Source organism: Neltuma alba, unplaced genomic scaffold (assembly GCF_004799145.2).
Source record: "Neltuma alba isolate B1F8T4 unplaced genomic scaffold, ASM479914v2 tig00011561_pilon, whole genome shotgun sequence".
Classification (NCBI taxonomy): domain Eukaryota; kingdom Viridiplantae; phylum Streptophyta; class Magnoliopsida; order Fabales; family Fabaceae; genus Neltuma; species Neltuma alba.
In genome coordinates this window covers 61,750-75,323 of record NW_021636219.1, presented here as the reverse complement: position 1 = coordinate 75,323, position 13,574 = coordinate 61,750, and positions in this window count along the sequence as shown.

The following is a 13,574-nucleotide window of genomic DNA, read 5'->3' as shown; positions in this document are numbered from 1 at the left end:
ATTTTAATAATTTAACTTTATCAATTTAAATACTGCTTGTGGGAGTTTGGCATATGTCCTTAGAACAATAGCCAAACCCCTTGTCAGTGTGGATTGGATGCTAAATATGCGAGTGTTTCCAATGAGGTGTTACACATCACACAAGAAGGAAATAGCTCGAGGAGGCCAACATCACGGTCGTTCACTTGGTCATCGAAGAAGAGGAAGATAGACAAAGACCAAAGTGGAGAGGGACAGGCAAAGTGAGGGAGGGCTGGGGCTAGGGTGTTGTCACTAGCGAAGAGGGGATTGCCTTTATCAATGGTGGGGGTAGACAATGTGACACTGAAAGGTTGGTGGAGGACCTAAGTAAGAAAACATGAAGCTAGGTAGGGGGAGAGGGCAAAAATGAACTTAATGCAAATGGGATTAAAATCTTTTGGGTATAGTTTGGAATTCCATTCCATCAATTTTGATCATACCAAAGAAACTTCTTGATGGGAATGAATTCCATTTCCATACCCCCTCAATTCCATCGTACCAAACATGGCATTAGCAAGAAGTATATTATATAACCTTAATTTGGCTGAAAGGATATGTGATCAAGCATTAAATGATGAGCATATATCATAATTTTGTAGTAGATAACCATTAGCAAGCTCATAAGCATGGACTAACAAGTTAATGGGAATCTACTCACAAGTCAGAGGGTGTTAGGTGACAACTCAATTTATTAGATAATATAATCTTCAAAAAAGATGAAATTATAACAAAATAATATTATGTAATAATATTAAGCTGAAATCATGTGTGACCAAAGCAAGAACACTGATATTAGATGAAATGATGGGTTTATATCAAAATTTTGTTGTAGACAGACATTGACAAGCTCATGAGCATGGATTAACAAGTTAATAGGAAACCATTGACAAGTACAAGTGTTGGATTTGACAAGTACAACAAAATATAAATATGACATTATACCAAATTACTTTTTCTTGTATTTACAATATATTTACACCAAATTCACAAGGTCGACAGATATACACTCATCAAAGATAACTATGAATTTCATAACAATTCCATTGCATTTTTTTCCCCTACCATTGATCTTATCATTGTTTTAAATTCTTCATAGGTTATGCATTCTTTTATCATTTCACCTTGTATGCCATTAATAAATTGTCCCCATATATGAAGGAAATAGAATAGCTGCTTCCCACTTGAACTTGCCATCTTTCAAATCTACCTATGATAGGCATTGGTGAGTGACAAGCAAACCAATTATATTGACAACCTTTGATGCATCTATTAATAATACCATTTTTCCTTCGCATAACAAGGGGTTCTAACAATAAAAACTTGTCACATTCATTCACTTTCACTGTAAACAAAGCATCATATGCCAACAATCAGAGCATAAATTCATAACACTACCCACATATTGTGAAACCACACCTTAAACAATTAAGACCACCTATGATTAAAATGGGCCACTCTTGATAGTTCACATGAGTAATCATATCCCAAATACAAACACATCCATGCCCAATCAACTTTCAAACCAAAATTAAACTTTCAAGAACTATGGGGGAAAAGAAGATAAATGTTGTTAATGACAAGACCTACAAAGAAGATGAAGCAAAAAGATATCTTTCCTGGAATAATGGAGATGATGGAAATGGTTGTATAGCTCATTTCTTCTTTGTCAATCTTCTCTTCCCCTTGCAACAACAAAATACGCAGGATTAAACCCTCTTCCCAGCCTTCTTTTTTTCTTTTTCAATCAATGAGTGCAAAATCATATTTTCACAATTGTAATATTTTGCTCTTAGCTCCCTAGGGACTTAGGAATAATTTGAGGATTTGAAGGGACCTTGAGTTAATAAATTGTGTTACTTAGGACCTTGTATAATTTTCCCCATCAAATAATTTAATATCTAATTATTTGATAAAGATATATTTTCATTTTACTATATTTTTTCCCCAAAAAATGTTACTATATTTTAAAACCATAATTTAGAGAAAATTGTTACTCCTTTAATCCTTAATGTAAAACCTAATTAACTAATTTAAGTATATTAAGGATGTTAGTTCAATTAGTTAATATGATATTTTTTCCTAAAATACTCTAATCATCTTTCTTAATTTCCTTCCTATCTCTCCTACTTGATTATTGGTGAGGGAATATCAATAGGATTGATTTAGGAAAAAATTAATAAACATTTGAAATAGGCCTTGTCATATTAACATGTGTATTTAATTTCGTAGTTAAAATGCTTTAATTAATGGTTTATCTTGTTTTCTGTAATCAGGAATTATTGTTGAAAGAGTTTTCTCAATAAAGTTATTAATAAGAGACCTTCTCAATAACTTACTCAAGTTTCTAAAGATTGGTTTCTCTAAAATCCAAAATCTATCAAGTCTTCTTCTTCTCGATAAGGTTATCAATAAATCTTCTTCTTTTTAACTCACTCATGTTCTGGAGACTATTTTCCTAAATTCTCTAATCCTTAATTAAGTCTTTTTTTTCCAAATAAAGTTTTCAAGTTTTATATTTCTCGAGTTTCAACTCGAGTTTCAGTACTCTTAAACAAATTTATTAAAGAAAAGTTTTTTTTTAGGTTATCGAGTTCCTTACTGGGAAAAAGTGATTCTGGAGAATAGATTATATGGAGAATAAATTCTGAGAAAAAGTGATTCTGAGAAGTGAGAGTGTTTGGATAGTTATTACCAGAAGCACTTTTTACATGTGAAAATTACCAAAAAGGGTATAAGTTAATATGATAATTATATAAGGGATAGATTTTATGATATATTTTGATTTGAAGAAATAAAATTGTTAATGAAAAGTTTTTTACTAACATAATTAATAATATATAAGATAATGTAATTAATACATAATTAATATGTGTATATATATTTATAAAACGTAATATTAAATATATTTATAGAAAAATAAATTTTTTTTGCTAACAGAAAAATATTAATTTTCTTTAAAGATTTTAAACGTGAAATCCCATAACATTTTTTCACAACTACTTTTTGTAATAACATACTACATGTATAATAACCTCTGATGTTTAATACAATTAATTAATTAATTGTCACCACATATATATATTCATAAAATATAAGAGTAAAAATATTTTTAGAGAAGATGAATTATTTTGTTGCAAACAGAAAATCATGTATTTTTCATGAAGATTATAAACATAAAATGGGATGATATTGTTTGATAAAATAGAATAAACACGTCTTAAAACAATTTATTAATTATTAAAGTAAGTAATAATTAGCTTGAGAATATAAGGTATAATATTAATAAAAGAAATATAAATAAAGAAGTGTCATAATAATTAAGATGATGCATCGATACAAAGCATTTGTAATAGGTTTTGTTTTTAACTACATATTACAATCTATGATAAAAGGAAATAAATAAGACATGACTACTATCTTTGTATTGAATTAACAAGTTCATCTCTTATGCTGTCATGAACCTGAGCCATGTAAGATGAAGATTGAATTGATGAATGTATACGTGAAAATCCAACCCCATCATCATCTTGTTCTGCATAAGTACCTTCTTCTTTCAACTGAACGAATCCAGGATCAGTAATAGATGTCGTTCTAATAAAATTATGTATAGCCATCGTTGCACAAACGATTTTAACTTGTGTTTCATAATCATAGGATGGCATGTTTCGTAAGATTGCAAACATTTTTTTCCAAACTCTGAAAGTTCTTTCAATTGTACTCCTTAAACTTGAATGGAAATAATTAAAGACATTATTGTCATTTTCAAACCCAGATGTCCTTCGAAAATCAGGCAGATGGTAACGCTCCCGTCTGTATGGGCCGAGATATCCATTTGGTGTTGGGTATCCAGCATCCACCAAATAATATTTTCCTATATAAAAAATGAAATTATTGTAAATTTTGTTTCTATTGTTAAGCTAAATATAAATAAAATGCAGGAAATAAAAAAATACCTTCAGGTAGATGGGGAAAGTTCATTGAGGGAGTTGTGAGGGCATGATCAAATATCCGAGCATCATGTGCGCAACCTTACCATCCGGCCAAGACAAAAGTAAAACACATGTCCCAATCACAAACCGCCATGACATTTTGTGACACTGTTCCTTTTCTAGAGATAAATTTAGTTTGATCTGTTGCACTGACAACGCAAGAAACGTGTGTGCCATCAATTGCTCCAATAGCATGTTTAAAAAAAGGCCAGTATTTACCAAACCGAATTTTTGTATAAACATGCCGGAATGTTGGATCTTTTGGTTTGATATTAGACATGGCAAGTCTACAGCATGCCATTAGGACATTATAAAAATGTCTGCTAATTGTCTCCCCTGAATGTTGAAATCTTTCTTGTTGCATTCTGCTACTAAGTGCATGGCCAACGGTATGTAAAAACATTGCAACTGATTCATGTATCCCTATATTTTTAGTTTCTTTTAGACCATGTTGTTGCAATTGTTCCACCAGACTTAAGAACACACCCCGTTCCATCCTAAACATGTTATAACAACGACTGGAGTTACCATCTAAAACATCCCTTACCCATAAGCAGCCTGTATAAGCACTTGTATGCCGAGGCTCTTTACACAAGTTCAAAGTAGCGTATGCACCGACCAATGCTGCAACTTTGTTAACCCTTTTTTTTCGTCCCTTAGCATGCTCTTCCACACATTTAATTTCAGCATCCATATTCGTTTTATCCTGTGCACATACACATAAAGTTTAGAATTCTTACATAGAAATTACGAAACATTTATAAAAGTTACAGAGTTGTTTGATTCATGTAACAACCCACTAGTCATATAAAACGATACACATATGGAACTGTCTAATATAATAAACAAGTCATAAATCCCTAATGTAAAACTCCAAAATAGGTAGAAGTTGTTCCTTCTGATCCTTTAGAGCTGCATACATTTCCCGTGCCTCCGGCCGTTCCATAAGGAGTTGTGTGCACCGTCTAAAGAAATCAGGATCACTGACAACTTCAGGAACTGTTTTCAGGTAAGACAGGACTCCCCTAATTGAAATCTCATAAGCACGTGCTTCTTCTTCTAACCTTCTAGCTTCTACTTGTGAAATGACCTCATTTCCACACTCGGCCTCAGAAATATTTGTTTCAACAATCTTGCTAACTGCATCCGCTATTTTCTTTGAGGGAGATGTGCGTTTCTTCTTGACTTCACTCTTCCTTCTGACCCCCAGTGAGCTACTAGGTCGACTCCTACCTCTGCTTGTACCCCCACCACTGTTATCCTGCCTCAATTCAGTGTTGCCTCCACTACCTCCACTATTATCATTGAAGTTCACTGTGTTAAATTCCCCACTTATACCAGTTGGTGCGCCTAAAATTTCATCACTATCTCCGGACCCTTCTTCCAAATCTTCCTTCGGTGTTCCTTCACTTGGAAGTGTCATGGAAGAAGGTGCCCATGCTTGTGGTCCAGTTGCAGCCACACTCCCGAACAGTTGAGTTAATTGATCCCTAAATTGAAGTCCTCTTTCTCTAAATTTTTCATAGTTTGGAACTTCCTGCACATTAGACACCAATAATATCATAAAATATTCAAAAAAACAGTAAATATGCACAAAACATTAACAGGCAGAGAAAATGTAAGATCAAAAGGTTCAATAATTACCCTTATTTTCCTCTCCCACCAATCATCAGTTGCACTGACAGTATTCCTTTCAGTATCCCATCCCAATCCTATCTCGCGAAGCAGCCTATCCCATGTCTGCCACTCTTTTCGCAGGGAATCATATTTGTTCTTAAATTGCTGTTTTGCGTACACTCTCCCAGTTTTGGTAGTAAACTTATCACCAAGAATATCCCAAGCTTTCTTTGTTAAGCTTGTACCTCTTCTTTCTCCTTGTTGCACAAGTTCAATGCACAGGTCAATAAACACTTTTGTGGTTCTTACATCCCAGGAAGCTTTCACCGTATCCTTACCCATTATGTTATAGCACAATTACAGCTCTTCAGTCATCACAAGTTAATCAACCCAAAATCATATGAAATAACAAAAATCATATTATCTACTGCAATAGGTGAAAAAGTTGACCACATCTTTAAATCTCAATTCCTTCGTCCTACCAAACCAAGCGCGACAAAAATTAACAAACACAAGAAAATTCTAATTTTACATGGCCGGAAAAAATATACCTCCCTCCTATTCCAAACTTCATTATTTGTTTTTGCTTCAAAATACTAACTTTTAAAACATCAAAACTAACTAAATTATTATATATACTTTTTCTTTTTCTTAACTTTTGTTGGAAGACGATTGGAAGAGAAAATAATAAGAAAAACCATATTTGAACCATCATGTACCATAAATCATATTGTACTTAACCTTTGAAATAACTGTGTATTACGAATATATTTGAAAAAAATTCGTTCATGTGCGTAATTAATACAAATGTTCATGATGAACGCACTAATATTATAAAGCACATAATTGTTTTTAAAAAATTAACATGTTGCATCAGCTTTTCATAATATTTTTTTAAAATTATATTCTTATCAGATTTGTCAACAGAAAATACAAAAAAAACTAGCAACATAAACTTCTGACCAAAATACAAATCACTTCCTTCAATATATACATGGATTTGAGTTGTGATTCCATTTTTCCTCGCTCTCAAAAGTTGGCCATAAGTCTATCAAAGTCCTTAATACAACAGTACAGGACAACACATTTCTTATCTCGTCCCAAATCAGATCAACTCTTAACAAATAATGATAATTAATTTAATTAAAGTACTATCCAAGGAAAAAAAATTCCCAATACATTGTTCGACTTCACAGGCTTCTTCTCCGAGAGGAAAATCTGGACAGAAAAAAAAGGATCCCACGCCAGGCAACAAGAGGAAAAAGAACTTGCATTAAATTTATATATCCAGTAGAATTCAATTGCCAGCCTTTCTCGTCTCCAAAAAAATATCACCAGATACATCCCCTGCCTCCAGAACCAGACATTGATGAGTCCAGCTTCGATCCGCAGGGAATTTTCCGGGAAAATGTTTATCAAATATCAATTACCAGCATCTGATCTGTTCCCCCTTCGTTTCATAAAATCAGACTACTATGAAACCAAAGCAAGCAATAATTATCTCATGCCTTCGAATAACATGCCGGTCAATTTTGGAAAAAGTTGGTTGAACAAATTGAAAAACGAAAGTTGGAGGAAGCTTGCAATTTGAAGAGGATATTAGAACACTACAAAATCATTCCAAAAATCAACATACCACGGTGCAAATATAATAGCCACGGTTCTAAAGAAATTCAGAGGAGGGACCGAACCAGAACCACACGGCGAACAAAATTTGAGCAACATGCCGGTTGTGAATGGGAAAAATGCATGAGTGAACAAAATTTTTAATACCACCGAAGAGAGGGAACCTGAGCTAACCAGAGAGAGCTAACCGGCGACCTGACCAGGCGAACTGAAGAACGAAGCTTTCAAAACGGAGGATGGACGGATAGGACAACCCAATGCTTGATTTGGTTTTGGCGCCCGAGAAACACACAACCAGCCCCTGTTTTCACGAGCCCAAGACGATCTCACGGTGTAGAAATTCAAGCACCGACGGCGAAGAGGCAAGCCGGCAAAGAGGTGAGCTGATGGTGACGAGAAGGCGAAGAGGGGAGCTGGCGAACAGGCGACCCGATGGATGAGTCGGCCGAAGAGTCAACCTGGGTAAGGATTCGGCGAAGATTGGAGTCGGCCAGTGAAGAGAAGGAGGATGAGAGGGTATTATTGGGTATGATCGTTGCCCCCCCGAATGTTTCCCAATTTTTATTAGAGAAGCGACTATTATTTGCTTCTCGTAGAACCATGGTTTCACCGGTTGAAACCATGGTTTTAGCTGGACCACGGTTTGAAAATTTGGGCTTGGTGTTTGGATGGCATTTTGTGCAAACCATGGTTTGGGCTTCCAAACCATGGTTTGCAATGTCATCCAAACGGTGCCATAGTTGAGAGAGACTCAAGTTTATACTGATTTTGAGCGGGTTATATCATTATGAATAGTAAGAGGAATGATTAAGAGACATCAATTGTTGTACTCAAGCATCAAGAGCTTGTTTAATCTTGGAGATTGTAGCGGAACATTCATAATTGCTTTGAAGACTAGATATAGGTCAAGTAGTTAGATCAAACCAATATAAATTGACTATGTTTTTCTTTCTCACTACTTCTTTAGTGAAATTCTTCCAACTTTAAGTTATCTCATTTATGTTGTTTGGATGTTCATTCTAACAGCTTTTTCTTCCTAGCTTAAAAATATATTTTAATTAATAAAATAACATATTTGTAAAAATTAATTAATTTTATAATAATATAATTTTGCATGGTAATAATATTTTTGTATAAAAATTAATTTTTATTATAATATATTTTATAATTATCATAATTTATATTTTTTATTTTTATGTATAATAATATTTTTATTTAAAATAAATTTTATAATAATATATTTTATAGGCACTAATAAAATATCACAAAAATATAAGGGCAAAATGGTTAAGAACCCTAATTTGAAGGGAAGCTGAAATAGGAGGAGGGGGAAGGGGAGGGAGTTAGGAGAAGGGAGATTTTGGCTCCCATTTCCTCTAAAGTTTCTAACCAAATAAGGGGATGGGCTGATTTTTCCTTTCCTTCCCCATCCTCTCCTTCAACCAAATAGGCCTCAAATTAAATGGGCTCATGAATTATTGCTTTTAGCCCATATTTTTACTTATTTTTATCATGCTACTTAAATTTTATTTATCTTTATCATATAATAATTAATATATATATATAAGTAAATATCTTTTTTTTAACCAAAACTTGAACGTCTTTTTTAACAGATTATTTAAAAATAATTTTGACTCTTTAAATAGTATTCACATTTTATTATTGTTTGATATTTATATTTATATTCTTATTATTATCTACGATGGGTAAAAATATATTATTCTAATTATGACCTGTTCAACTCAAGTTCATCTCGATTTAACTCACTGACTTTTGAATCACTATTTCAACTAGTTTATTTCCCAGTTCAATTTTTAATACCTTGCTTACAATCATTGTATTAAAAAGAGACCACATCGGTTAATTGGTAAATTGCCATGGTCTAGCTTCATGTGGCGCCTTTTCAATTCCATTTTAACCATGACTAAGGAAGACTACGTCGCTTATCATTCCAACCGCCGTAAAAAGCTTTAAAATCTTCAATTTATTTACAAAAACGTCTCTACTTTTTTTTGGAATTTCTACTTATAAGCGATGTGAAAAGCCTTTTCTGTAGTAATGGTATTTAGTAGTAGTGTATATGTATATTTTTTGTCAAAGTAAAGTCAGTAACATAAATCCAAATTAATACTACCTCCGGTCTTTAATATAAAACCCTGTTTGATTTTTATTTTGATCCTTAAGACCCCAATCCACTTTGTCTCTCATATTTATATATTTTTTTTTCTAAAGTAGCCCTTCTAACAATGATAGTTCCAGTCAATACACTTGATTAGTAAGGATATTTTAAGAAAAACAACACCTATTTAGGACAAATAACTCACTCAATTTACTTCTTTAATCTCTTCAAATTAGTTAACTGGCTCTTATAATTAGGACTGGAGGTAGTATTGTCTTCTATACATGTGTGTCTGTGTGTGTAAGAGTATTATATACTTCTAATAGAAAAATGGTCTCCCAGAGGCAGGATGCACCAAACGTGCTTGGTGATGGAGAACTGACAATTTTCTATTTCCGCTGGATAATTTTCGTGTACGAGACAGCTTCTAAGTATTTTTAAAATCATAATAAAATAGTTAGACACTTAAAATTACATGTCAATGCATTTGTTACAATTATATGAAATAGTACTCTATTAAAAAAATTAAGTGAGAATGCATAAACCGTTAAATTTATTAGTTAAACTAGGTGAATTGTTGTCAAAATATGAAAGCTTAGGATCTTAGTTTTAAACTTCTAAAACTTTTGACTAGGGTGCACATGGGTAGGACAAGACCCCAACCCAATGCCCAACCTAAAAGATAAGTAGGCTACAAAATGCGGCCCGCTACTTGGCCCTGTCCAAAAAAGCCATAACCATTTTAAGCTAGGTAAGAACAGGCTAGACAAAGTAGGCTTTCCTACCCAAAAAAACTTTAAAATCTTCAATTTATTTGTGAAAAAGTCACGATTCTTTTATAGCATTTCTACTTTTAACAAACATGAATAAGCGATGTGAAAAGCCTTTTCTGTGGTAGTGTATAAGTATATTTTTTTGTCAAAGTAAAGTCAATAACATAAATCCAAATTAATATTGTCTCCTATACGTGTGTGTCTGTGTGTATAAGAGTATTATATACTTCTAATAACTACATACAAGGATTAGGAATCTAAGTGAGTTGGGCTAAACAATGATGCCAAAAAAAAAGAAAGGACGTAACAAACCTCCCTGAGCTGACACAGCAAGTTAGATGTCCCCTTGAAACTTATATATATATATATATAGATAATTTAGGTGTGATGCATATCACCCCTCCTTAATTTTCAGAACTTTTAAACTAAGATCCTAAAAAACTTTCATATGTTTACAATCAACTTCTTCATCATTAAAATTGCCATTAAATTTATTGGTCTATCATCTGACCTTCGCTTTTAATGGAGCAGTATGCCATATTACTATCAATATAATAAATGACACATGTGGAAAACATATTTTAACATGAAAATGCCACAATAGTTTTAAGGGCCCATTTGGTATAAAGAATTGGTCGGTAAGAAAAGGAATGGAAAAGAAATTAAAAGGAAGGGAATGAAAAATTTTTGATCAAAAGCCTGCTAGGAATGTATTGAAATGAAAAACAAGTTGATAAAAAATATTATGTTTGGTGGTAGAAAATGATAGTAAGATAGGCAGGAAAAATATGCAAATGATCATATTGCCCATAATGAGGACTTATCAAATGTGAATTGTAATTTAAAAATAAAAATATTTAAAAATTCAATATAAATATAAAAATGTTAAATATTCAATATAAATATAGAAATTAATAGAACAATATATACTTTTATTAAGATCCTTATATTGATTAGTTCTTCAATCAAATATAACCATGTGTCATTTTTGTTTTAAAATATTGTCATTATAAACCCACGTAAAAAAAAAAAAAAGAACATCTGGTTATATATTATTAGAGAACTTGAAATAATGAATATCAATAACTTGGTCTAAGTATTTTTCTAAAGTAACGGACGTGTAAGATTAATGGTTGAGCGCTAAATGCCGGCAACGATGAATGTAAAAGATGAAGGGTTATTGGGGAATTTGCCACACACAATAAAATTAAGTCCCCCCAATAATAAAAGGGAGCTAACAATTCTCCCACTTTTAAAAGGAAAATCCCAGACGCTGGAAAATGGTCTCCCAGAAACAGGATGTACCAAACGTGCTTGGTGATGGAGAATTGACAATTTTCCATTTCCATTGGCTAATTTTCCGTGTACCAGACAGCCTCTAAATATTTTTAAAATCATAATAAAATAATTTAAAACTTAAAATTACGTGTCAATGCATTTGTTACAGTTATATGAAATAGTACTCTATTAAAAAAATTAAGTGAGAATGCATAAATCGTTAAATTTAATAGCAATTTGAATAGTAGGTGAATTGTTTGTCAAAATATGAAAGCTTATTAGGATCTTAGTTCTAAACTTCTAACTATCAAGGGAGGTGATTAATACACAACATACCTAAAGTTCAGAAAAGTTTTGTGTAACATAAAAATAATATAAAGCGTTGTTGGTTGTCTTAAAGAAAAACTTAACACCAATTGATTATCTTATCTACTTTTGATTCGTTTTTTGGCAGCCTTATTCTCATAATTTATTTATCTATCTGTATCTTATTTTAATGTTCTATCGTCGTGAGTACAGTTGTAGTTAGGTAGCTATAAACAGATTAGGTAATAAGCATGTATTTAAAAAAATAATAAGTTAAGATTCTCAAATTAAAAATATTATTTTAGATGCGCACACATCTTCACCAAGTACCCCCTCTTAATTATACGAGCTACTTGCTTCTATAACTACATGGCTATTATATTAATTACTACAACATGCAAATCAAATAATCGTACATTTGTGCAGAAAGTAAGGCGCACCAACACAATTATTTGATTCTTCGTGCTGATTAATCATTTATAATTTATTTATATGATTTCACAATTTCATAGTAGAAATTATTTGAAAATAGGGAAACACCGAATCCTACTCATTATGCAACAGCCAACACACCAAACTTATTCTTTCTCCAACTTCTTTTATATTATTAGTTCATATATATCCATTTCCATTGACTCCCTCCCTCCCTCTCTGTGTATATATACTACCTTCGGCTCTTAATATAAGAGCTAGTTGATTAACTTGAGTAGATTAAGAAAATTTGCAATAATAGAACTATCTTCCCCACAATACTCTTACTAATCATATGTATTAGCTAGAACTATTATATGATAAAACTTTTAATATGTTTAACTACTACAAATACTACTTTAAAAGAAATGGATAAATATGATAGACAGAGTGTATTAGGATCTTATATTTAGATCAAATTAAATATTAAATTAGCTCATGTATTAAGGATCGAAGGTAGCATATTGCAATTTTATATATTTACTTTCCACAATGCTTTGCATAAACGAAAATTACAACTACAACAATTACAAATAAATAAATGTGAACGTAAATTCCATCACAACAGGGTTCATGACAATTGGGAGGACGAATGCAGCAACTAGAACAACGGATCCACGGCGGACATTTCCCAGAACACGGCGGTCGGGGACACAAAGAAGAACACCTACCACAGCACTTGTAGCTCCCACACCTGAAACATGGCTTACAGCTTCCATGGCATTTAAAGCTTTCACACCTAAAACATGGCTTACAACTCCCATGGCACTTGAAGCTCTCACATCTTGAGCATGGCTTACAATCACCATGGCACTTGATGCTTTCACAATTTGTACAAGACTTGCAAGTTCCATGGCAATTAGAGTTAGGGTTATGTTTAGGGGTTCTGAGGCAAGTCTTGCGGTCGACATGACAGTTTGAATTATGGCAGCCTGAGGAAGCAGGATGAACAGGTACAATAGAAATGGTGCAAGGCTTGAGTTTGTCTTTGCATTCTTCCCTTTTCTTCTCCTCCGGAGGCTTAGGTTTCACTTCTTCAACGGTAAGAATAGCGACAGAACAAAACCTTTTCCTTAGAAGCTTTCCCAGACAAACTGTGTCTATGTCTTCCCCAGTTACCACCAACTGGGCCTTTTCATTGATTGACACTGAACTCACACCTTCATTCATATGAACCATTTCCACAAATAAATCCTTTTTTATTTTTAAATAAAGGTATTTAGGTGAGTCAGATCGATCAAGGTTAATGCAGGTCATATGACCCAAAAAGGGTTTATAGACGTGTCTCTGAGAAAAAGACACAAAAATTCTCCCATATGTGCAAATCCCAACTCATGATCCTGAAATGACGTTATCACTATGAAGTCTCAAGAG